General features: G+C 39.9%; 1 protein-coding gene across 1 annotated transcript in view; it reads left to right on the top strand.

Moving 5' to 3' along the window:
* The window catches only part of Polr3C (RNA polymerase III subunit C), a 316833-nt gene that overhangs the window by 113761 nt on the left and 180466 nt on the right, over positions 1–22606 (top strand). The gene's annotated exons all lie outside the window — the stretch shown is intronic.

The raw sequence follows: 22606 nt of genomic DNA, 5'->3' as shown, positions 1-22606 counted from the left end.
TAGTATTAAGATACAAATTTATACGAGGTAGCTCGAGACAATGGTAACATGAACAAAACAAGTAGGAAAAACGGGAAACAATGCTAAAATACAACAATAAATATCCGAGACGTTTCGACTGACTCAGAACTGAGTCATTTTCGGTCGGAAAATAAATTAAAAAATATCGGTTAGAAAACCTGAGACCCTTATGTTGGCGACCGAGATCCGAAACAAAAATAAAAAAAATAATAAAATATAAAAAAAAGACCATTGACTGAAAATGATTCACAATCAGTTTTCTAACGAAACGTCTCGAGTTTTTAGTATGTTGTATTTTTCGCCTTGTTTCCCATTTTCCCCCTTGCTTTTTTTCATATGTCAGCACCCCAGAGCCAAAACGCAGCTGACTCACATTTTTTTTAAAAAATGGAGTTAGTGGCGTGTTCAAGATCTCCAAAAACAGTTCCGTGTGTGTGTGGAATATTTGATAGCCCTACCTCACGCCGGCTATGAGATACGGAGTTTCAAGGATTGCGATTTACTTACACTGGAAGCAATGAGGTTGACGTGCAGTTTTCTTTCGATATCTCAAAAAGACTAAAATGGAGGTAGATACTTTTTGGCTCTAGGGTGCTAATATCAAAAGCTTAATGCAAACAAATCGTAACTGAATTTTTCCCTATGTCATTCTTTCCAAACACGGTTAGGCAAAACATGTTAAAAGAACAACAGTAGATGTGGCAGCATGCTATCCCAATATTCCTGAAACCTGGTACAATTCAGAGTCCTTGTAAAATGAACCTCATGTAAAGTCAAAAAGTATCATCGCCAATGTAGTAGTGCGCGATTTTTCCTCTCACCTAAGTCATCACATCTTGTGACATCTTCATTCCTGTCTCGAAGAAGGATTTTCCAGGAATCCTTTGGATCTGTGCTGTTTTTCTTAATGAAAAAGACTTCGTCTGCTCACGACGGGAAGAGTAATAAGAATCGAGGTAACTCTAATCCCTCGGAGTCATTCATATTTCGAGCTGTCCAGATTTCCACATTTCCGGCTTGTCTGTTCAGCAAGGGATTTGAGACGCGAAATCCTAGAAGTGGAGTAGGTATCTGGTATCGAGGACAAAACGTAAGAAGAGAAATAGATTTCTACGTGAATTTAAAATCCCTTTGTTATCCAATTTTTCATTTTCGCTATGATGACGCCGTCAAATCATCATATTCTTGAAATTCTATCTTTGAAATTAGGTTTCTATGTGGACCAAAAACTTATACCTAAGCTGACCACCGCACTTTTGCAAGAAAAAATGTAAAAAGAAGCGCACAGATTTTTTTTTTAATAAATCTCACCAAAAAATTACGCGTCAAAATTTGAAAGAAAATCAGATTTATTAAATGAAGCTGTGAAATCGTATCCTTTTTTTTAAAAAAAAAAAACTTGGAGTAATAAGAGGTATGGATCGATGCGTCTCTCTGTGTCAGTTGATTCTAGTATCGATATGAAGTAAAATACGGTAGTAATTTTTGATACCTCATATTAAAGGTGAAAATTTGGGGTAAGATGACTTTCAAAAAATAAGACGCAAGAAAATTGAAACATTTTATCTGGACGCAATACCCCCACGTTATACTGCTGTCTTCAGTTATATTCTTAAATTCGAACTCTTTCTAGTCTTTCCCTTTCCAATTTTAAAGTCAGCCGTACTATGGCCTAATATGAAATATTCCGTTCAAGCTTAGTTTAATTACGTAGATGCACTTGAAAGAAAAAGTTGATACCAGGTGCATTGCATCTTGAATAAGATTTTTTGCAAGACCAGACGAAATTCTTTCAGTGCAATAATTGCTTGGACAGCTGTGCAGAGATTAATGGTGAGTAAACAATCTCTCCACAAAGAGAGGTGAGGAAGCAGAGCTCAAATGAAAATTTCGGTTGAGTCGTAAAAATTATGAATGAATCTGACAATATTGACAAATGGTGGAAAAACAAACTCTATTGGATGGCCCCGGCAGCGAAGTGGAGCGGTCATAAAATCAGCGAAAATCAAACGCAGGAAGAGGCTGGCGTAACGAGGAGGGTACAATAGGCGGGGTTGTAAGGGGACAAACTAGATGAGAGGGTCAGCGGGCAGCTGAGTCGCCAAAATCATAAATGCTCCAGCCCTGTTGTTCCAGCAAAAAGTCATAAAATCAAATTCCACTCCTTAAAAAATTAAGGGAAGAAAAAACTGATGAATGCGAGAAAAAAGAGTAGTCTCGTCATATGGCTGTGTCTATTACGTCGTTTAATGGTGGTCCTAAATCAGGGGGAAATTTATTTATATTCAGGGCACTTAAGCTTGATTAACGACCTCTTACCGAGATGAATCAATTTCGGATGAATGCAAATCTATTCTTCGACAGCAGAGCAAACGGCCCGTGGATTTCGGCCTTTCTAACCTGAGTGGCCAATTCATTCAATTTTGAATGACCTTTTTAACAAAATGGAACCGAGTGGCAATAAAAAAAGAGAGAAGACCAGAAAAAAAGAATGATGTTTTTTTGGTTTTTTTTTTAAGAAAAAAAATATAAACAAAAGATTTTTTTTTTTTTTTTTAAATAATGGTGACTCCGTGCATTTGAAGATTAAACACGTTCTTTTTATACTTTCCACGCTTTTGAGTAGACATTGCTGAAAATTTGTGTAATTTAATTTTCTTCCCATCTTTTTTCTTAGTTTTGTCCATAAGGTCGATTTCCAATTTTAGTAACTTTTTGTAGACCTGGAAGGTTATTTGGCATTTTTGCCCCGCCTTCTCTTTTTCTCTTTTGGACGATAGAACTTTAAATTTAAACGCAGTTTAATAGAATATTATTGATTGAGACACACCTTGAACACGAGTTATATTGGCACCAAAAATTTACTGAGCATCTCAAATGTTTGTTCAATTGCAGGCAGTCAACAAAAAAAATATTTTAAACATAAGGGGCGGGAAATACTATTAAAATTTCAAAGGCTGTCTTCGAATATTTCAAAAAAGTTTCCGAGAACATTTTAAACAAGATAACATTCTCCAGGGACATTCGGAGTACATCCATTCGGAGGGCATTTTTCCCGCACGTAAAAAAGCAAAGAGACACGGTTTTTTTTTTTTTTTTTTTTTTTTTTTTTTTTTTTTTTTGCAGAGAAGAATTTTTATAAAAACCGTCATTTCAGCACTGAGCCTTACTTCGGCTGATCCCTCATTACGAGCTAACATCGAAAACGAACGCAAATCATGTCGTCTGAAGCAAAAAGCATTAGTCGATCTAACAAGAGCTGCAATGATTTTGACACTAATAAGCTTGACCCTGATGCAAAACACTGATAATCGAAATGAAGCCGACATTTTCGAAATCCGTGATGGTACACGGAACTCGGTATGACAGCAATCATGACGCTTATGTGACAACTTGAACGGAAACAAGTTTTTTGAGCCCACTAATTCCCGTTAGACAGATTTCCAGAACATGGAGGATGGAGATGAGTTTGGAAAGTTGTCATGTGACGCGGCCACTAATGCAAGTGTCCTCAAAATTGCACACTCCCGACTCCATTTGGCCGAATTCATTACATTTTCCTTGTCTTAATACAACCACTCTTCGAAGTAAAAAACAACCGGCAAAACATCGATTTCTCAACAATCGAGTACACAAACATCGATGTGAGTTACAGAAGCAAAATGGGCAATTTTTGATGGGTGGCTCTCCGCGATGTTTGGTTGAGACATAATAAGAGCGCAGAAAAATAATTCATAAAACTTGAGTCGATTTGTCATAATTTGCATATGTCATTAACGTATTTTTGCAAACCAAGGCAGAAGTATGGAATCTCGGAGAGCCTCACCAGAAAACCCCAATCCGCGTGGTCACCGAAAATTGACCATAAAAAAGGGAAAAAATTGTAACAACATTTTGAGATTAACGAGACCAATAATTTGATAAATTTTTCATCAATGGTACGTCATTTCATATTTCTTTTTGACTTTTTCGTAGCTTGTTTCTTCAAAATTTGAAACAAGTTTTGTTATTTCGCTTTTTAGAAAAACCTTTCCCTGATGTTCTCATAAAAATCATATTTCAATTCCATATTCATATTAAATTCATATTCCATCCAGTTGTCTGACAAAATTAATAAAAATTAAAATTTCTTTTCGGAGGGGACAATTATGCTTAAAAGTAGAAAATTTATTAATAATTAATAAAATTTGTTGAAGAACCAACAGAGAATTGATATAATCGATTTTTTCCCAACGTCAAAACGGAAGCACGTGGGCTTCTTGAAGAAATTTTTCTGCCAAAAAAAGAGAAAGTTTTCGCTCACACCCCAATTTACCACTCGGATTTTACCTCACAGAAAAAAACTCCCGCCGTGGAAGCCATACATACGGGTTGAATAGACATATCGTCCGCGTTCCGGGCTCAGTGGCCGAAAGTGCCAGGTGTAACACCCGGAGCAGTTGAAGCTACGCCCCCAGTACCCGGAACTTCCGGCCTCTGATCCCCGAACTGACGGTATGTCCATATTTCCCGTAATTTCTTCCCCGTGTTTTATTCTTCTTTGTGACACGGAGCAACTGTCGTGATATTAAGCTTTATAAACTCAAATGTAACCTCAGTAAGAAAAAAAATTCCACTTACATTCAGTAATCCTAGCTAGAGCCTCCTCCCACACACTTTCACCTCTTAAGTGCCGCACATAGAGCCAAGGAGTCGGAGCTCTCACACTAGAGCACACACAGATAAAAAATGAACAAAACAGTTTCTTCTACATCATCCACTTGGGACCGCAAGTGTGCAAACTAATCATACACTCGGAAATAAACTCGAAAAGGACAAAAAAGCAACTGTCGCGAGAGTTTTACATAAACAAACTCGAAAGCGAAAGCACTCGCGGACAAGTGCGCGAGTACCCCACATGGAGCGGTGCTTGAGATCTTCGAGGGCCGTGCTGCCTCCCCCCTCTCGAATCTTAGCACGGGGAATGACCATTCAAAGGGTCTGGCTAGGGATTAGGGCATTTCTTCGGAGGGGCTAAGGTGTGCTCGCAGACGGGGATTAGCATAGAGGAACAGGGGAGCTCCACCTTGGAAGGGCGTGGATCGGTAGGGGAAGCTGAGGTTTACGCAAAAGCCAAAAGTCGCTCAGGAGACCGAGAGAGAGGGGCCTTTCTTCAGGGATCCCGGCAGAGACGGTCGCGAACCGCGGCGAGGCTCAGTTGGTTAACCTTTGCAGGGACTAGACCCGCCTGTCGTCCTGAAGTTTCGCCAGTCTCATGTAACGACTTCATCATATAGATTGCATTTTGCAAAAAGGAACCACTAGCATTGCAATGATGCTAAGATTGTGCAACTTCATCCTTTGCAATAAAATTGCGGAAATCGTGAAAAACTATGAAATTTAGATGGTAATTTTTGTCTTAAATTCTCAGTTTTTAGCGAGTAAAATAGAAACTGTTAATGGATAATCGGGTTTTTCCTCCAAGACAAAAGAAGTTGAACAATCTTAGCAACATTGCAATGCTAGTGGTTCCTTTTTGCAAAATGCAATCCACATGGAGTAAAATCTTTTGTTTGGCCCCTTTTTTCTTGCAATGCAATCAATTTTAAAACGTTAAAATTCCAGTTTCTTGATGACCTAACGGAGCGAGAGGGTTGAACACGCATTCAATACTCAGATAGATGGAAGCTGGGGTTTTCGATTTTGATGACATTGTATTTCCACCACATCGTCGCCAAAGTGAGAAATCACGTATCTCCATTGCGGTGTTTCAAAATTTTCGCTCCGATTTTATTTTTTTGAAGAGAAACAAGCCAACTTAATAGTTTAAAATTGTTGCAGAATATTCTGTTAGCGAAGAAGAAAAATCCGGGAAATTCCAAAAAATTACGTCGACGCCTTCCGAGAAAACAATTAAGTATGACAGGGAGTCTAACTTCGCGAACAGAGATATGTGGTTTCGCGCTTTGGACATCGATTCCCTCAGGTGGTGGTGCGGCGCGGCACTCCGGGCTGCTTGCCGATGGTCAACGAGAGAAGGTCGAAATTATCGTTTTAAAATGGCCGAAAAAGTGATTCTGAATCGAATTTGGAGATTTTTTCTGGAGATGCTGAGATTTGTCTTCTTCGAAAATGTGTCACAATGAGATCAGATCAAAAATATATTGCAAGTTACCTCACAGGTTTTCTTGACTCGATGACTTGATCCAAATGAATCGATCATGTTTACAATAGCTGACAGTCAACCGAGACGGATTTGAAATATTTCTAGTCAAACTTACATTTGAACCATCATTTTACACAAGAGACATCGAGCCCCATTTACATCAGACAGAAACGGTATCTATGTATTGTCGCCATTGTTAAAAATACTGTCGAGACGGTTACCATTTAGTTATGAGAAGAAATAAATCAACTTAAAGATATATAATGAGGGAAGAACTGTTGAACTTGAGGGCAAAGAGCATGGAGTACGTGTAAGAATGGAGGGTTAGTTTAACTTCAGAATAGACATGCCTTTCTAAAGCTGTCACGCTTGGACAATTTGCATTGGAGCAACGTTATACCTTTGAAACTGAGAGGGTCAAGGAGATGGAAATCGATTGCACCCCTTTGAAAATGGATACTATTTGAAGACAGATCGCAATAGGATTCTGCTGACGAATGGCAGTACATTTCATCTCCTATTTTTCTTATTTAATTTTTGCAAGTAGAAAGCCTTTAAACTGATGCCTTAACTTACTGAGTTCACTCGGACCAGTTTGGAGTCTATCTGACAAAATGAAGCCGTTGCTCTTCATAATTTTGGAACCCGTCAAAAACCTCCTTGCGAATTTGTCTCTTTATTTCAATGTTTTTATTTTGATTCTAGAAGTCATTCAAATTCAAGTTTTTTCTAAAATATCAGTTATCATGAGACGGAATTAAAATACAATATCTCGCCACCACAATCGAGGAATTGAGTAATCTGAAGACTTGCTGACTTGTTTTTAAGAAAAACATTTCGCTTTCTATCGACTTGTTGTTTGATGCCCAGCTAAATCAGTATGTGGATGATGCGAGACGTTCAAGTATGGCTGATTTTTTGGTTTGGTCCCCCCAGGGGGTGGGCGGTCAAAGGCAGACCCTTTAACTGCCTATCTTATTTGAACGAAAAATGGGATAGCACTGGGGAAAAAAATATATTGGATCTAGAGTCCAGGCTCTTAAAACCTCGACAAGAAAAAATACTCTTGATTCAATCAGATTTAAGCTTAAATCAAGAACCAAGCCTCTTAATTTGAGCGGATTTCGTTTTGATTTAAGCTTAAATCTGATTGAATCAAGAGTCCTTTTTCTTGTCAATGTTTTCAAGAGTCTGGACTCTAGATCCAATGTGTTTTTTCTCCAGTGAGATTTGGACTTTTTTCAAATGAAAGATCTCAAAAGAACCTATCTGTACATGCCATTAAAAGTAGCAAAAAATTGTTTGTAGTGCGAATTCTTAGCGATTTTCCGATTTTACAGGGTGCAAAAACTCAAATCTTGCTATGTTTCGACGTTGCGCACTGACTCTCGCAAAACAAAAACCAGTTTTTTTTTTATTCTACGCTCATTTTGTAGTTGTTTCTTAATGCTGGCACCACGCTGTGGTTTGATGGATAATTATTTTTGCCACGCTTGTCAATGTTTCGTGGTACTCCGCACTTTTCCGGTGCTCGGGCTCAGGTGAAGCCGAGCATGAAAATCGAAAGCCCACGATTAGGGTTTAACTCATGGGCTAAAGAGACCTCAGGAAAGGAGAAGACGCAATTAGTGAGAAGCGTGCGAGGATTTTGAACCAGTCGATCTGTTGCTCCGACGTGGCGTGGCTTGGCGTGCTTTGCGATATATCGATTAATCTGTCATTTAAACCTATGGGAATGGATCGATAAAACAGGGTGTTCGCAACGAACACCTTAATAATCGATTCTTTACCATACCTGCAAATGGGAAAATATCGTTACGTGGAAGGAAGGCAAGAAGCACAGGTGGAAAAGAACGTTTTATACAGAGCGAGTCATGTTCTCTCTACAGGGTGATTAAAACCATCTTTATCAGCTTCATGACGATCCGAAAATGAAGGATGTTGCCCTTAAAAAATGGCTTACAAGAGCCTCTTATTTCCTTTAGTAAAAAAAACGTTGATTTTTTTTTCCATCTGCAAAAATAACAGTGACAATTTTTATGAGAAAAAGTGGATACTATATCGTCGTTGAAACTACAAAAAATGCGTATCTCAAAAGAGGTTTTAAAAAAATGCGTTTCTGTTTTATTTTTTCAAAGGAGACCTAACAAACACCACGGCATGAAATTTTTGCAGAGTATGTTTCATGTATATAGAGAAGAAAAATCACCGAAATTCTTACGTGCATGTCTTGTAGTATTTCACGTAGAAAATAGAGCATAACAGGAAGTCTGCAACGCCGCAAACCAAGATACGCATTTCTTCCTATCAGCCTTGAAGATCTACGTCCATAACAATCATTGAAAAGATAAGTCCCTTGGATCCTGAGTCCAGGCGCTTTAAACTTTGACAAGAAAAAATATCCTTGATTCAATAGAATTTTTGCTCGAATCAAAAAGAAATCCGCTTAAATTAGGAGGTCTGGCTCTCGATTCAAGCTAGAGCTCGATTGAATCAACAGTATTGTTTTCTCGTCAAATTTTCCAAGAGTCCGGTTTCTGGATCCAAGAGACTTTCTCTTCAGTGACGAGGCAAAGCTTTAAGTACGCGACGGAAAGGGTCCTCCCGTCGTTTTTCCATTGGAGATTAACTTCGATCAACCGAAAGTAGATACAACACTTTTTTCACCTGCAGGTATGCAGGTGAATTGAGGGATGAGCTGGAATGATAAGCGGGGGGGGGGGTTATTTGAAGGGGGGGCAAGCTGGGTTTTGCTTTCCTCAGGAGGACAGTACCGAGTTTGGGTTAGGCGGGCGGCTGGTGTCTACGTGGTGGTGAATAGCATCACTGTAGCGTGAAAATTTTCAAAAAAAAAAGAACGTTGAACGATGAGTATGAGCGGAAAGTTGGCGGTGCGCGACGGACTTGGTCTGATGGTCCGTGATTGCTAAGCTCCGGGCGTTGTCGAATTTATAAGCGTCATAAACGTTTTATTATACCAAGTTCAATATTTTGATATTATAAGGTGGCTTCATTAAAGAAAGTATTGGAGGCAACTGAAAACACTCTACCAAAGGGGGTCCGGAAGCTCTCCCAGCTCTAAAAAAAAGCTCGAAGGAAAGCTCCTGCGGAGAGCCCACGGGATCTCTCAGGGCAAGGTTTGAAAAATAAAGTCGTCGCCGACAGTGGTGTGGCGTGAATTGCGATGTATCGATTGTTATGCCATTTAACCTATGGTAAAGAATCGATTATTGAGGTGTTCGCTGCGAACACCCTGCTTATCGATACTTTTCCATAGGTTTAAATGGCATAACAATCGATATATCGCAAAACACGCCACGCCACTGGTCTCCGAGGCAGATTGGAGCTGTTCTTATCGAAAAATTGATTCAAATAAGATTTCAAAGATGACAGACAGGTCACGAACTCTCACATTTTTCAGAGAGATGCCGAGTAGATTCATGAGGTGGAGCTTGGATCCCTTTTCCCGCCCACATATCTCTGCGAATGGAAGCGAGTCTTTAAGATTTCTTGCTATTTTCAGGAGCAATGTCCTATATTCACAATACCTGTATTAGATTAACTCTACCTAATATTCTATATTTACGGATTATATGGGTCTGGTGAGGGTGCGTTCGTAAATTACGTGACGCTTTTGGGGAGAGGGTGGGTCAAAGAAAGCGGTACGCCATTTGGTTTTTACACACTGGAAAAAAAACACATTGGATCTACAGTCCAGACTCTTAAAAACATCGACAAGAAAAAGTACTCTTGATTCAATCAGAATCTAGCTTAAATTAAGAGCCAAGCCTCTTAATTTAAGCGGATTTCGTTTTGATTCAAGCAACAATCCGATTGAATCAAGAGTATTTTTTCTTGTCAATGCTTTCAAGAGTCTGGACTCTAGATTCAATGTGTTTTATTGCAGTGCACCTCTTTTTTTTCCTTCAAGGGGGGTAAGGGGGAAGGTCAAAAATGTCGAAAAAGTACGTTACGAAATTTATGACCGCTCCCAAAGGTCCGTTTGGCAACAGGGCACGGACGCGAGGCACCTCTGCGAAGGGCCCATCGTGCCTATGGCCCATGCCGCAAGCCATGCGTGGCGAATCCGAGGCCAAAAAATAGGCGGGGGCGCGATGACCGAGGCGAGACCGAATCACTGCGGGGGAAGCGCCAAAGATGGCCGCCGAGATTCGACGGGAGGTGAAGGGTTGTTCACCCTCTGGACAAGTGACTCGACCGTCGACGCATGCATAAAGAGCAGCGCGATTGCCGCTAACAGCTTGCCGGCATTTCCCGAGCCCAAAGTTCATTGTTGCACTAATCATTCATTGTCGGAGCATCGGAGTTTACCCCTGCCTTTTGGCTTTTGTTCCGTGTCTCGACAAAACTGATGGCTATCTCCTCGAAGGCAAAGGGCACCACGCGGCCTCTGAAGCGATGTGGTGATGGGTCGGGAAGGGTTATGGCGCGGCGCGGCGATGGAACGTGTTTCAGATTTGAATACTATCAGATCAGATGTTCGTCGCGACGACGTTGACTCTGAAAGTTTGTTGAATTTCCAGTTAAACGAAGGAATTAAACAAAACAAATTTTATTAATTTCGTCTTAAGGTAACTGTATAAAGCTATGAAGACACCAGGCCTTGGAAAATCACATTGGATTTTCAAGAAAAAATCATGATTAATTTTAGGTATGCACTGAATTTTATGGGGCTCATTAGTTCAAGGAAAATTTAGTGACACATGTTTGGCTGTAGACGGGTTCAAGGAGTCCTGGCCCCTTGAGAAAGCTAAGTTGTGACCGTGTTTTGCCGCTTAAAACTATCAAAGCCCTTTGAAGGCCCCCCTCCCCTACAAAAATGTTCTATTTACATTAACGCTTATTGAAAGTTAGAACCCAAAAATGGGATACCTCTTGCCTCTTCAGTAAAATTTGCAAACCATGTTTTACTTTCAATTATTTTAGTGTTTCCTTATAAAAAAAATGTGTATAAGAACTAAGGAAGATAGTTCAGTCATGAAAACCGTAAGAATGGAGTTCTATATCAGCCGTAATATTCTGTTCATATAACCGTATCCTCGATTTTACGAACATGCACATGCAGTTCATAAACCCGAACTTTTCTTATAGCTCGGTTTGGTTCGAAAGTCAGTTTCATAAATAGAGAGTATAGTTCCTAGAACCATTAACAGTGACATGAGCTGAACAGTACGGCCGATGCAGTGCACCGCACTTACGGTCCATATGCCCAAACGTTTTCCACAGTGTGTGTGTTGCAGGCAATTTGCAAGCCACTGGTGAATAAATAGAAAACATAAAATTCAAAAATAAAGAAAGTAGATTAGAGTGCTGATTATTCTGTCTTTAATGTGAAAAGACACTTTTCGTTCCGTAAAGAATCGTGGTAACAGGCGCACTCAGGAGAGCGTGTAGTGAAATTTGTGACAGTAACTGGATCTCGACCGACAGGCAACTAAACTAACTCCGTGACAAAGCGTAGAGTATCAAAAAAATGAAGGCGCTCCCTGCCGAGATTACGCTTTTGAGGGTCATTACCACAATCCTTGATTATGGCATAATCGACGGCATTTTGCATCACGCATCGTATCGATATATTGCAATAATGCGCATCGGTATAATCATCATGCCGATGCGCATTATTGCAATAATTATATCGATACGATGCGTGATGCAAAATGCCGTCGTTGCTACTTGCTCTCAATTTATGGAACATCGATCAATTTTGCGATAGATTTTACTAAGAGTTCTGTAAACATTCACAGATTAAGGAAGATAAAATATTCAACAAATATTTTTTTATCAACATCGTTTCTAACATTTTTTCGTCAAAAATTAGAACAAATCTTAAAATTTCTATCTGAGCTATAATTTAGGACTATCTGCATATGCATCCAATAGAATTTCTGATTTTCGTATGAGCCTGCGTCACACACAAACGCTTATTCGCGAGGTTATTATTTCTCGTCCTTTCGTCTTCGCAGACAGCGTGGTGTCTTTTCTCAGATGGGTGAGCATTGAGTATCCGAGGCGTTGATGTTTTCATCCTTGCGTGAAGATGATCGCTGCCGACCGCGCCGACGAGATGAGCAGAAGTCATCCAAGTCGCGGCCGCGGAAATCTGATGCGATTTTACACGGATCCAGATCAGGGCTCGTGGCCACCTCTCGCTTCCTCTCAACTTTCTTCTCCTTTTCTGATTCGCTGTCAGATTAACCTGTCGATTCGCGGACGGCTTCGTGCATTGTTGCCAGGACAACGGAGGAACCTTTTTCCACTGGTTACATGAAATTCTGTATAAGGGCCACCTGGATGGAACAATTCGTTTTTTGAAGCGAATATACCAAAAGGAACTATTTGCATAGCGTTGCCGTGCAGCATAGTTCTTTTCAACGCAAGCGCGTCATATTTAACCTGTCAATTAATGTTTAATTGAGGGAGAACAGGCTTTGAAGCACCAAAAATCCCCAACAAAATCGGGAAAAATTGAACTCATTGAAAAACTGGAGAATGATAAAAAAAAATTATTGAACTTTCTCGGTAATTTTACTGGACCTTGGTAAAAACGCCAATATTTTTTATCGACTGTGGTAGAATTACCGAGATAAATTGGCAAAGTTACCGGGAATTGATTACCAATAAAAGTGGTATTCTTACCTGAAAAAAAACAGTAAAAATACCGGTTTTTAGGTAATCTTACCAGTCTGTCTTGGTAAAATTACCAATAATTGGTAAAAAAGTGAGATGATAAAGGTACCAACGGACCGTGGTAAAAACGACGAGAATTTTTTTTTCAGTGTAACTTCTGTATAGCATGACATTCTCGATGTTCATACACATCGGTTTGTACCTTTAGCGTTCGATCGGCCAACACTGGAGTTGGTGTAACTCGAACGGCGAAATTATCACTGGAACGTGTGAAACAAGGTGTATCACTCCCGACACGATCTGCTTTATGCAAATCCAATAAAAGTTTCAACGGACGGAATCCGATAGGACCCAGATACAGGGACACGTTCTTCGATTATTCACGGGTTCTCAACGACAGAGCGTTCGATGATTGAGGACGAAGGAATTACCCTCTGTCCAAGAATTCTCTCTGATTGTCACGCATACCAAGAATCATCGAAGAAGCGGAGGTATAACTGAAAATTGCAGGTGGGTTAGAAAAAAAAACAGAGGCCATTTTCTGATTTTCATCTTAATACATTTGACCGTTCTTCTGAGAAGGAATCTTCAGCACTAAAAAACTCAAAAATGAGGTAATGGTGATACACAAAGGAAAACCTGGAAGTTACTCCGGTTGTTTCAACTTAAAGTTCGCAGATTATAATTACATAGTTTTCGTGAAAAGCAAGTTGTTTTTTTTTTTACAGTTTTGGACTCAAAATTTATAATTACGATGCAATTCACTATAACCACAAAAACCCTCCCTCCCCCCCCCCCCCATGGTCTTGTACTAATACTCATTAGAGCTCAAATTGGATTACATTTTGCAATTTGGAACTATAACTTTAACTGCCCGGTTTATAAACAACGTTTGTGCCATTAGATTTCCTATGCACATAAGTGTTTTTCCAGAAGAGCCAGAATTTATAGTTCCAAATTGCAAAATGCAGTCCAATTGTTTACTCTAGTTGGAAAATTTGAATGTTTTGGCTTCGCTTTCCTCGTGATATCGAATGGACTTTCATCACTATTTTAGCACATTCTTACATCTTGTTCGAGTCACACTTTTAGTGTTTTTTTCTTGTCACAAGGAAAAGCTAGACCATTTGCTCTATTCCTTGACTCTCCTAAATGTCTCTTTCTTGCACCAAAGTCCCATCTTCCGCACTCGGTCATATTTGGATCGCGTTCAGCAGAAAGAAACCAAGCCATATCAGCTATTGCCAAATTTGACTGGAAAATTTAATTTTTTACTAGAGAACGTTCGTGCGAATTCCTTTGAACATTTTAAGGAATTTGCATCGTATGACGCAGGCAAAAATTTGCACTACCATTTTCATGTCATTTAAGTGCCCGATTGAATTTGGCAAAAGCCGACGTGGCTTGGTTCCTTTCTGCGGAACGCGTTCCATTCGTTAATCTATAGCGTCCATGCGAATTCAGCAATTGAAACGGATCCCGAGAAACGCCTTTAACAAACGAGTGTGTACATTTGCCGGCGGAAGACACTTGAGTGTGACGTCACCCCCTCGATGTATCCCAAGTGTCGCGACTCGATGTGGGGGAAAGTAGTTCATCACTCTTTCAGTCCCGGGACTTGTCATCGGCGAGAAAGAACCAAGGATTCAACGGAACCGGAAATGGATACTTACTGCGAGTTATCGAAACGCAAACAGAGATCCAGCAATGTCAAACAGAGCTTAATTACTCTGCGCACTTGTCGCTTAAGTTATTGCTCATGAAGATATAGGGTCGTCACACTAGGATGGAGGTGCCATTGGCTTCTCGGAGTTGATTGTCTTAAACGAGTACATGTTACCCTTTCTTTAAGTCTTGCGGGACTTCGTCAACTCGTAAATGGTCAAAATGCAACGATTTTTTCACTGAAAAAAAAACTCCGGCCGTGGGAGCCGAAATTACGGGCTATATAGAGATACCGTTCGTTCCAGGCTCAAAGGCCGGAAATTCCGGCTGCTGGAGCCGTAACTTCGATTGCTCCGGGTTCAGAGGCCGAAGCTACGGCTCTAGCGGCCGGAATTTCCGGCCTTTGAGCCCGGAACGGACGGTATCTCCATATAGCCCGTAATTGCGGCTCCCACGGCCGGAGTTTTTTTTTCAGTGTTGTTTTAAAAAAGGTCAAGATTTACATATGTGGCTTCCTCTGTGAGTTTTCGATTTTTTTAATTGATGGTCGGTGAAAGGCGTCATATATTACCAACACAGTTGCAGAGTTTGCAAGTTTTACCAAAAGATAAGAAAAAACAAGAAGAAACGTGGCCCGAACTATACGTAACAATGTGGTGAAGTAGTGCTGGGTCCACACTATTTTGTGGGATATACAAGGCCAAAAAGTTGACACATTTTATTTAGAATCTGAAATCACGGTCCAGATCTCTCGGCGTCTTCGCTCAAAATTTTGACTCTAATTGAAATTCTTTAACTTTTTGGCCTTGATTTCTGCGTTAAATAGTGTGAATCCGACATCATTTTACCACCTTGCTTTACTACAAGTCTTTTTAATTTTAAACAAACTAAGTATACATAGTCCACGTAACATTTATCATACATCTGGTAGATTTCAACATTAACAGGACTTCAATTCTATCAGAACTCTTTCTATGTCACTGAAAGTATCAAAAGATCGAATGGAATTCAGTAGCGCGTACGTACCGCAAATATTTGTTCTCGGATAACCTTCTCTTCGTCTCTTGGGTAAATTTTTCCGGAAATTAAAATCGACCGAAGTTCATTTTTTGACACCCGCACATCTCGTAAAATCGTGACAATGATTCGTCATATCTGGCAACAATGCTCACGCGTATCTCACGGGTCAATTTAGACTAATTTCAACTCACAGCGCCCGCTGTTAGTGTCACCGTAGCTATGAATATAAATTGTGGGTCGGGAGATAAGTGGGAGTAATTGGTGTAGTGCAAGCCTTCTTAAGGTTGACTCATGAAAAAAAGTGGACGCTTTCTGCCGTTTTTTCTTTTTTTTCAATTACAAGAATTTAAAGAGGAACTTGGTAAACTGCTCAGAATACGATTGCATTATGATTGAATTTAAAGATGAACCAACTGTCGTAATTAAAATTTTAAAACTTTACTATAAGCCGAAGCTTTTCAGCCTTGCATGTGGTCATCATCAGAGTCACCGAAAAAACAGAAATGAATAGAAACAGAAAAAGAATACCCAAATTACCCTGAACGACTGAATGAACTAAATTTAACACTTTATCATCAGAAACATCATATATGCGAGGAAAAAATCGTGGTTCTAGAGTCTGTACTATTCAACTTAGGTGGTGACGCCTGCTTGACCAGAAAATAACATGAATATGAGTCAAAAATCCTCAGGCGGGGGACAACACTGTACTTGTGGGCAATAAAAGCCCAACGATAGCTCGAAATACATGAAGATGAAATAACACAAGAAGACAGGAACAATTCATTTTTTGTAGCCTTGATTACACATGGTTTTGTGTGTTACCTTAGTAGTACTTACTACGAGGTGGCTCATAGAAATGTTGCAGCGCATAACGAGAGAGGGAGAGAAGGGCTATTCACCGGAGATTGATTACTCAGGGTTTCAAATTAAAGAAAATTACGCATGTTATAACATAAATACTCGATGTACTAACAGCTTATATAATGTGTGTCAGCATGCCTGCACACTGAATTCACGAGAAAATGTTCACTACGTAAACCGGGAATTTCTAGGTGGATTTTCATTTTTTTTCTCTTTTCTTCTCACTTCCTTGTATTATTTTTCATTACAGCTGCATGACCGTGCGACAAAATCTGGATGATGCCTTTAGTGAGAAATTATCGAGAAACAGGATCAGTTTTCATGCGATTCCCTTCATTGTCTCGTCTCGTTGCCGTGTAGATCCGTGTTAACCGGGTAAATAATAAATCATACACGTGTTGCTCCCTCAAATTAAGTCAAGACTTCTCTGAAAACTCGGCTGTCGTCACGTCGTTATGAGCGCTGTTGCCAATTTTGAGTTATAAGGTTAACTGCGATTTAATTGAGAGATATCTCAATCCAAAATTTTTTTGCATCAAGTCATATAATATTCTATTGGGGTAAAATCAGTTGATTAGCCAAATATACCATCAAACTTAAGGTCCAATCAAACTCTTTTTGAGATTTTTGCTTCGTTTTGTGCTGTGTGGACGTCACTTTCTTTATTTGTGTGGTATCACACTAGGCAAAATGAAGACATCATCCGCTTTTCTAATGCTAAGGGCCTGACAAACTTACATAAATTAATGGGAATAGAATACAATTTCACATTTTTAAAGCAGGGACGGAAGGCAAATTCTCTAAAAATTACAAGAAAAGGATTTTTTCGAGGAATGTTTTTGGAAAAAGGATTTTTAGTAACCTGGCTCACGCAAAGAAGTCGATGGCTATATACTTTTGGAGAATTTTCTTTTAGATTAACAGAATGTCTACGTTGTTGAGGCAGAAAATTTTGTCGTCGCAGCAAAAAGTTATCGCTGTTTATAACATCCTGTAATTGTGAAATAAACATTTCTAGAGCCTTAAAAACTGAGCACAATCCTCTAAATTGTAGATATCCTATAAACCAATAAATGGCGTATTACATTGGACAATCCTTTGAGTCAGTAATATGCTCTGGCCAGTTGGAAGAGGAGATCATATTATCCGGCTTCATTCATGGATCCTTTCACATCCTGCAATTTTTGCGACACCTTCGAAGAACTCCTGTCTCCCACGGACTTGAATTGCACTTAAAAGGCATAATTTGCGTCGACTTGTCCTGCTTTTTCATAAATTTGCCAATGTGCTTAAAAATGTGAGAAGCCGTGGTTACTCAAAACATACGATGGCCATTAGAGCTACCTTCCAAAGGGAGAGGGGATAGGCGGAGATCGTATTTCGTCCACACGATATCCACAACCACGATTGTGCCGTTCACTTGATCCCCAGGGCACGCTTGCGCTGATTGCGAGTGTACTGTTCGCGATTAATCAACTGATGTTATACTTTCAATTTTTCCTTTTTTCTGGAAGCAGGGCGCACAGTGGTGCGAAGGTATCAGTTGAAAGTTAAGTTAGTGCCTTGTGGCATCTCAGATATCGAAGTCTCACTTCTCCGCGTTCAGTCTCAACATGTTAGGGCCAGTATTTCTGTTAAATTTTGGCGGAGAGATACTCAAATTATTTGATGCGAAAAACCGTCAAAATTTGATTTAAAGAAGGGCAAAACTTGAAGAACTAGCAAAAATTTCCTTACATGTTTGGTTTAAAACCTACCAAAAATACACTGATAAAGTTCAATATTAGACACTCCTCCTCAAATGACGCACCTAATTTTTTTTTCTTCTCACAGAATGCTCAAAGAGACGTTGACTCAGGGGAAGACTAACACGTTATAGCGGGCTGATTATCGAAATTGATTGACAAAGTGATAGATAAAGAAGACATAGGAAGTATGGAGATTCTATTGGTTGAAATGGGTGATTCTTGTAGACTAAGGGAAAAAATGATGGACTAACTATGGGGGTGTCTCGAGAGTTGCCGATAATTAGTCTATTACCTACCTCCTTTTTCAATTGCAACCACTCTTTTCAGAGGCAGATCCAGCAATTTTACAACACTTGCTTTCCTTCATTTAAAGCTATGCTAAATAATCGATTCTTCTCGGAGCACCTGGCCCCTCCAAGAATCGATACATTTCCATAGGTTTAAATGAGAAGAGACAACGTTGCCAATTTGGTGAATCCGCCAATGACTCGTTTCCACCAATAAGGTCCCTCCATATCCCTCTAGTCTTCTATGTCTATAGCTTTGTCTATCAACTTCAATAATCGGCCCGCTAGGATGACAAACTCATCATTCATTTGATGCAGAGCTGAGATTGCTCTCTCAGACGGTTAACTGTACGATTTTGATTCTCCTATTACTACAGCATGTCCATCCGTAGTTGAAACAAAAGACGACATTTTCCTCGCGATTGACGAGTGCTGACCTAACCTAAAGCCCTCTCGAACGCACGAGTCCGGTCGCCACAGAAATCGCAAATATGAACAGGACCCGTTCGGAATGATGGAAACGAGGCCCCATTTGGCGTTGAGGCCCGTCAACGCGGGACTTCTGCAGCTTGGGCTCGAGTTTCTTGTGCGAAACATTAAATTATGTTTGCAGAAGCACTCGGAATCACGTTTCTGGCTCAGATTAGCATCTACATCCCCCCAAACCCTCCCCCCATTCCCGACCGTCCCACCAACTCTACCTCTCCCCTGTTTCTTGGTTTTCATCACTTGAGGACGGGAGCAGATTAAAATGCTGTGTGCTCTGCTAATGTCTTGAAAAAACTTTTTCTGCGCATAAGCCTTATTATTAAAACGGTGCCGGGAGTACTGTACTGCCGTGGTAGCGAAGTGTGTCGTAAAAGCAAAAATGAAGTTTTGAAAATATAGGCCCACCAACGTCTAAGCGGAAACTTTTATTGAAAGAAGCCTCCGGTCTCTGTTCAATGAGTCAGTTGCGCTAGTCACAAAATCGTGTTTTGGTGCTTTATTCTTGCGGATCAACTAAAAATAATAATATCTGTCGAGACAGCAACTTTTCACGTTCAATATTAACCGAAATATCGCGCCTCGGGAAACTAGATTTATGACGTCATCCATCGCGGTAGCACATACCATGACATGCACTACCACGGTGGATGACGTCAAAAACCCGACTCTTCAAAGGACGATATCTCTGTTAATAATCAACTTAGGAAGTTGCTGTTTGGACAGATCTTCTTATTTTTAGCCAATTTACAAGAATCAAGCATCAAAACACGATTTTGTCATCAGGGCAGCTGGCCCATTGCAACCAATTATCCAAAAGACTCTCAGAAATAGTTAGGATGATTAAAAAGCGACCACTTTTATATCAATTAAATAAAAATGGGTAATATCAGTTTTCATATTAGGCTAGTGTTATGCAAGACAGCCGTGAGAGCTAGCTTTTGCATGCTTTCCTGGTTTTGTTTCAGACACACAACAAACACAGAAAATTGCAGAAGTGGTTGGAAGAAATTTTGTTAGTCAATGATATCACTAATATAAACTTCGAAGGATTCAGACTTTCAGCGATTCTACCTTTTTCTATTTTACTCGAGAGGTTTCCAGATTGTGCGATAAATGTGAATATTTACAAGGATTTGAATTGGGAAAAGTGCTAAAAAAGCAACTTATCTGGCAACAATAGAGTCCGAGAGGGACGAGAGGCCGCTTTCCTGGGAAAACCCATGATTTAGGCGGAAATGTCATTAAAACAATTGAATCGGGACGTGCGAAAATCGCTAATGTCCATTCATCCAGTCTCAAGTTTTTTTGAGTTGATAATACTTTTCGGAGTTGGTTACTATCACGAAAGTGGCGTTAAAAATCGTCTTCGCGTTTTCTAAATCCCAATACGAGTCCTTTCATCACTTTTATGGTTGTATCAACTCTTTAAAAGTATTATGAACTCGAAAAAACTTAAGACTGGAAAAATGGACATTAGCGGTTTTCCCACGTCCCGATCCAATTGATTCCGTTTGAAGCATCAATTGTATACTAGGGGAAAGCTATTTTAAAATAATAATTGTAAATGGACACAGATACTACAGAAAGGGAAAAAGGAAAGGGAAAGGGAAAGGAAATGAAATGAGGATATGCTTACTAATATGCAATCAGAGAGAATAAAACAAAAACATCAGAGAAATTTATATGCGATGAAAGTATAAGAAAAAAACACGAGTGGGCTCATTGCGACTCGGAACTCGAACTATACCATCGTTGAGCAGTTTTTAGACCCCTACGCCACCGATAATCTTCTTAAGAGGTAAAGATGAACTTTTGCTACTTCAGCAAGTCAAATCGCGGAAGGAGATCCATGGATTGTCTTTTTCCGCCACCCGATGGGATGACGTCCCAGTCAAATGCGTTTTTGAAGAAATGATCGATCCTCATCATCGTTTCATCTCCACACATCTATTCATGTGCAAATGATGGCACGCTCCGGCAACAAGATTCTGTGACAAGATCATTTTTGCCTCCATAGTCTCCAAAATGTATGCATCTTAGTGATTGAATGTCTAACACTGAGAAAAATGGCTCGCGGAGTGAGCCGAATGTCACTCGCGTAGCGAGTGATCGGGGGTCCAGGGGGCGCAGCCCCTTGGCTGGCCGTGACGGACGCGCGAAGCGCGTCCAGAACGGCTAGTATTTTAAAAATTTTAGAGTCGCATATCATAATTTTACCTCGCCTCTGCCGCTTTCTGGGTCACCTACCCTCTAAAACCATTCCTTTTCCGGAAAATCTCAAGTTCAAGGGGGACAATTTTTCCGACCTGTCAGGCTCATTAGGCGCAATTGTTTTCATGGAAACAATTAGTTGAAATCTACCTTTCGTTTCCACTGTGGCTGAAAAGCGTTTTTTTTTTTCTCGTCAGATACCGTTTCCGCATTCTTCTGGCCACATATTCAGATATTCAAAATTTTTGGTTCGATCCCCGTTGCTTAGAGCCGTATTACGTGGCTACAATTGGACGTGCTTCTATCAAACGGAACTATGTGCATCATGACGTGAGACCTGTTATGCACATATTCTTATGGCTCATGTGCACGTTTCATTCGAAGCTAAATGCAGGTTTTTCGTCACTGTTTTCAGGCGGCCGGCATAGCTTAGTAGGTAAGGTCTTCGTTCAGTGTTCGGGAGGTCCCAGGCTCAAACTCCGGAGCAGGCTAAAAATTCCAGATCAAAATTCCAACGAAAGTGTCTAACATTGTCACGTGGACGCCATTTTTCGCAGTTTTTGAAATAATCCCCGTACATAACCCATTTTGGATTTTTTTTTTCACGGCCCCACAAGGCTAGGTGACATCACTTACACGTAGTTTTGGGTAACATCACCTATAATTTTAGGTGACATCGCCTGTTCCAAAAATCGCCTCACCTAAGTTGGTGAGGCTATGTCACCTATATTTTTAGGTGATCAGTTTTACCAGGGCAGGATTGCCAAACTTGATTAAGGAGAGAACTCTTTTTGAAAAAAGGCAATCGAAATCCGTTTTTTCTGTAACAACAACAACGTTAACCAAGTACATCGCCGCCGTAATGTTTACAATTAATCATCGCATGGAACATTGACCCTCATCATTTTCCTTCCGTATTTCTGGGAGGTATAAATTGATGAACGCATGTTAAAAATCCTTTTTATAGTTTTCGATAATAAACGATCCTATAATTATTTATTGAAGAATGCGTCTAGAAATCTTGATAGCCGTTAACGATAAAATACTCTCGGTGAACCACACAATATCAATATGAGACTGACATTTTCATAGAGCATCATCATTCACTTGAAACCCTTCCTTTCGATATTCCATTGTTTTCTCAACTGCGCTCGATTTGCAGATTCAGTGCACATCTGTGCTTGACAACATTAAAAAAAATTCACGCATTCATGCTTTGAAAACCTCAACATGCACAATATATTCAATAACAAATACTAACAAATACTGCCGTGTTAAGGAAGAACGCCGTATGAACATTCGAGAGTTGCCAAATTTCCCCGGATAAAACATGCATTTTTGACGAAATTAATGCATGTTTTTCATGAAATTTTCAGATATTTTAGATTGAATTGCGAACTAAATAGTCTGAAAAATTGAAAGAAAAATATTTAAAATTTCCCTAAGAAATTTGAATTTTATCAGAGGAAATTTGGCAACGCCTGAAGGTTCATACGGCGTTCTTTCTT

Source organism: Bemisia tabaci, chromosome 3 (genome assembly GCF_918797505.1).
Source record: "Bemisia tabaci chromosome 3, PGI_BMITA_v3".
In the NCBI taxonomy this organism is placed as follows: domain Eukaryota; kingdom Metazoa; phylum Arthropoda; class Insecta; order Hemiptera; family Aleyrodidae; genus Bemisia; species Bemisia tabaci.
Note: the sequence above shows the minus strand (reverse complement) of the source record. Positions and strands in the feature narration are given on the sequence as shown.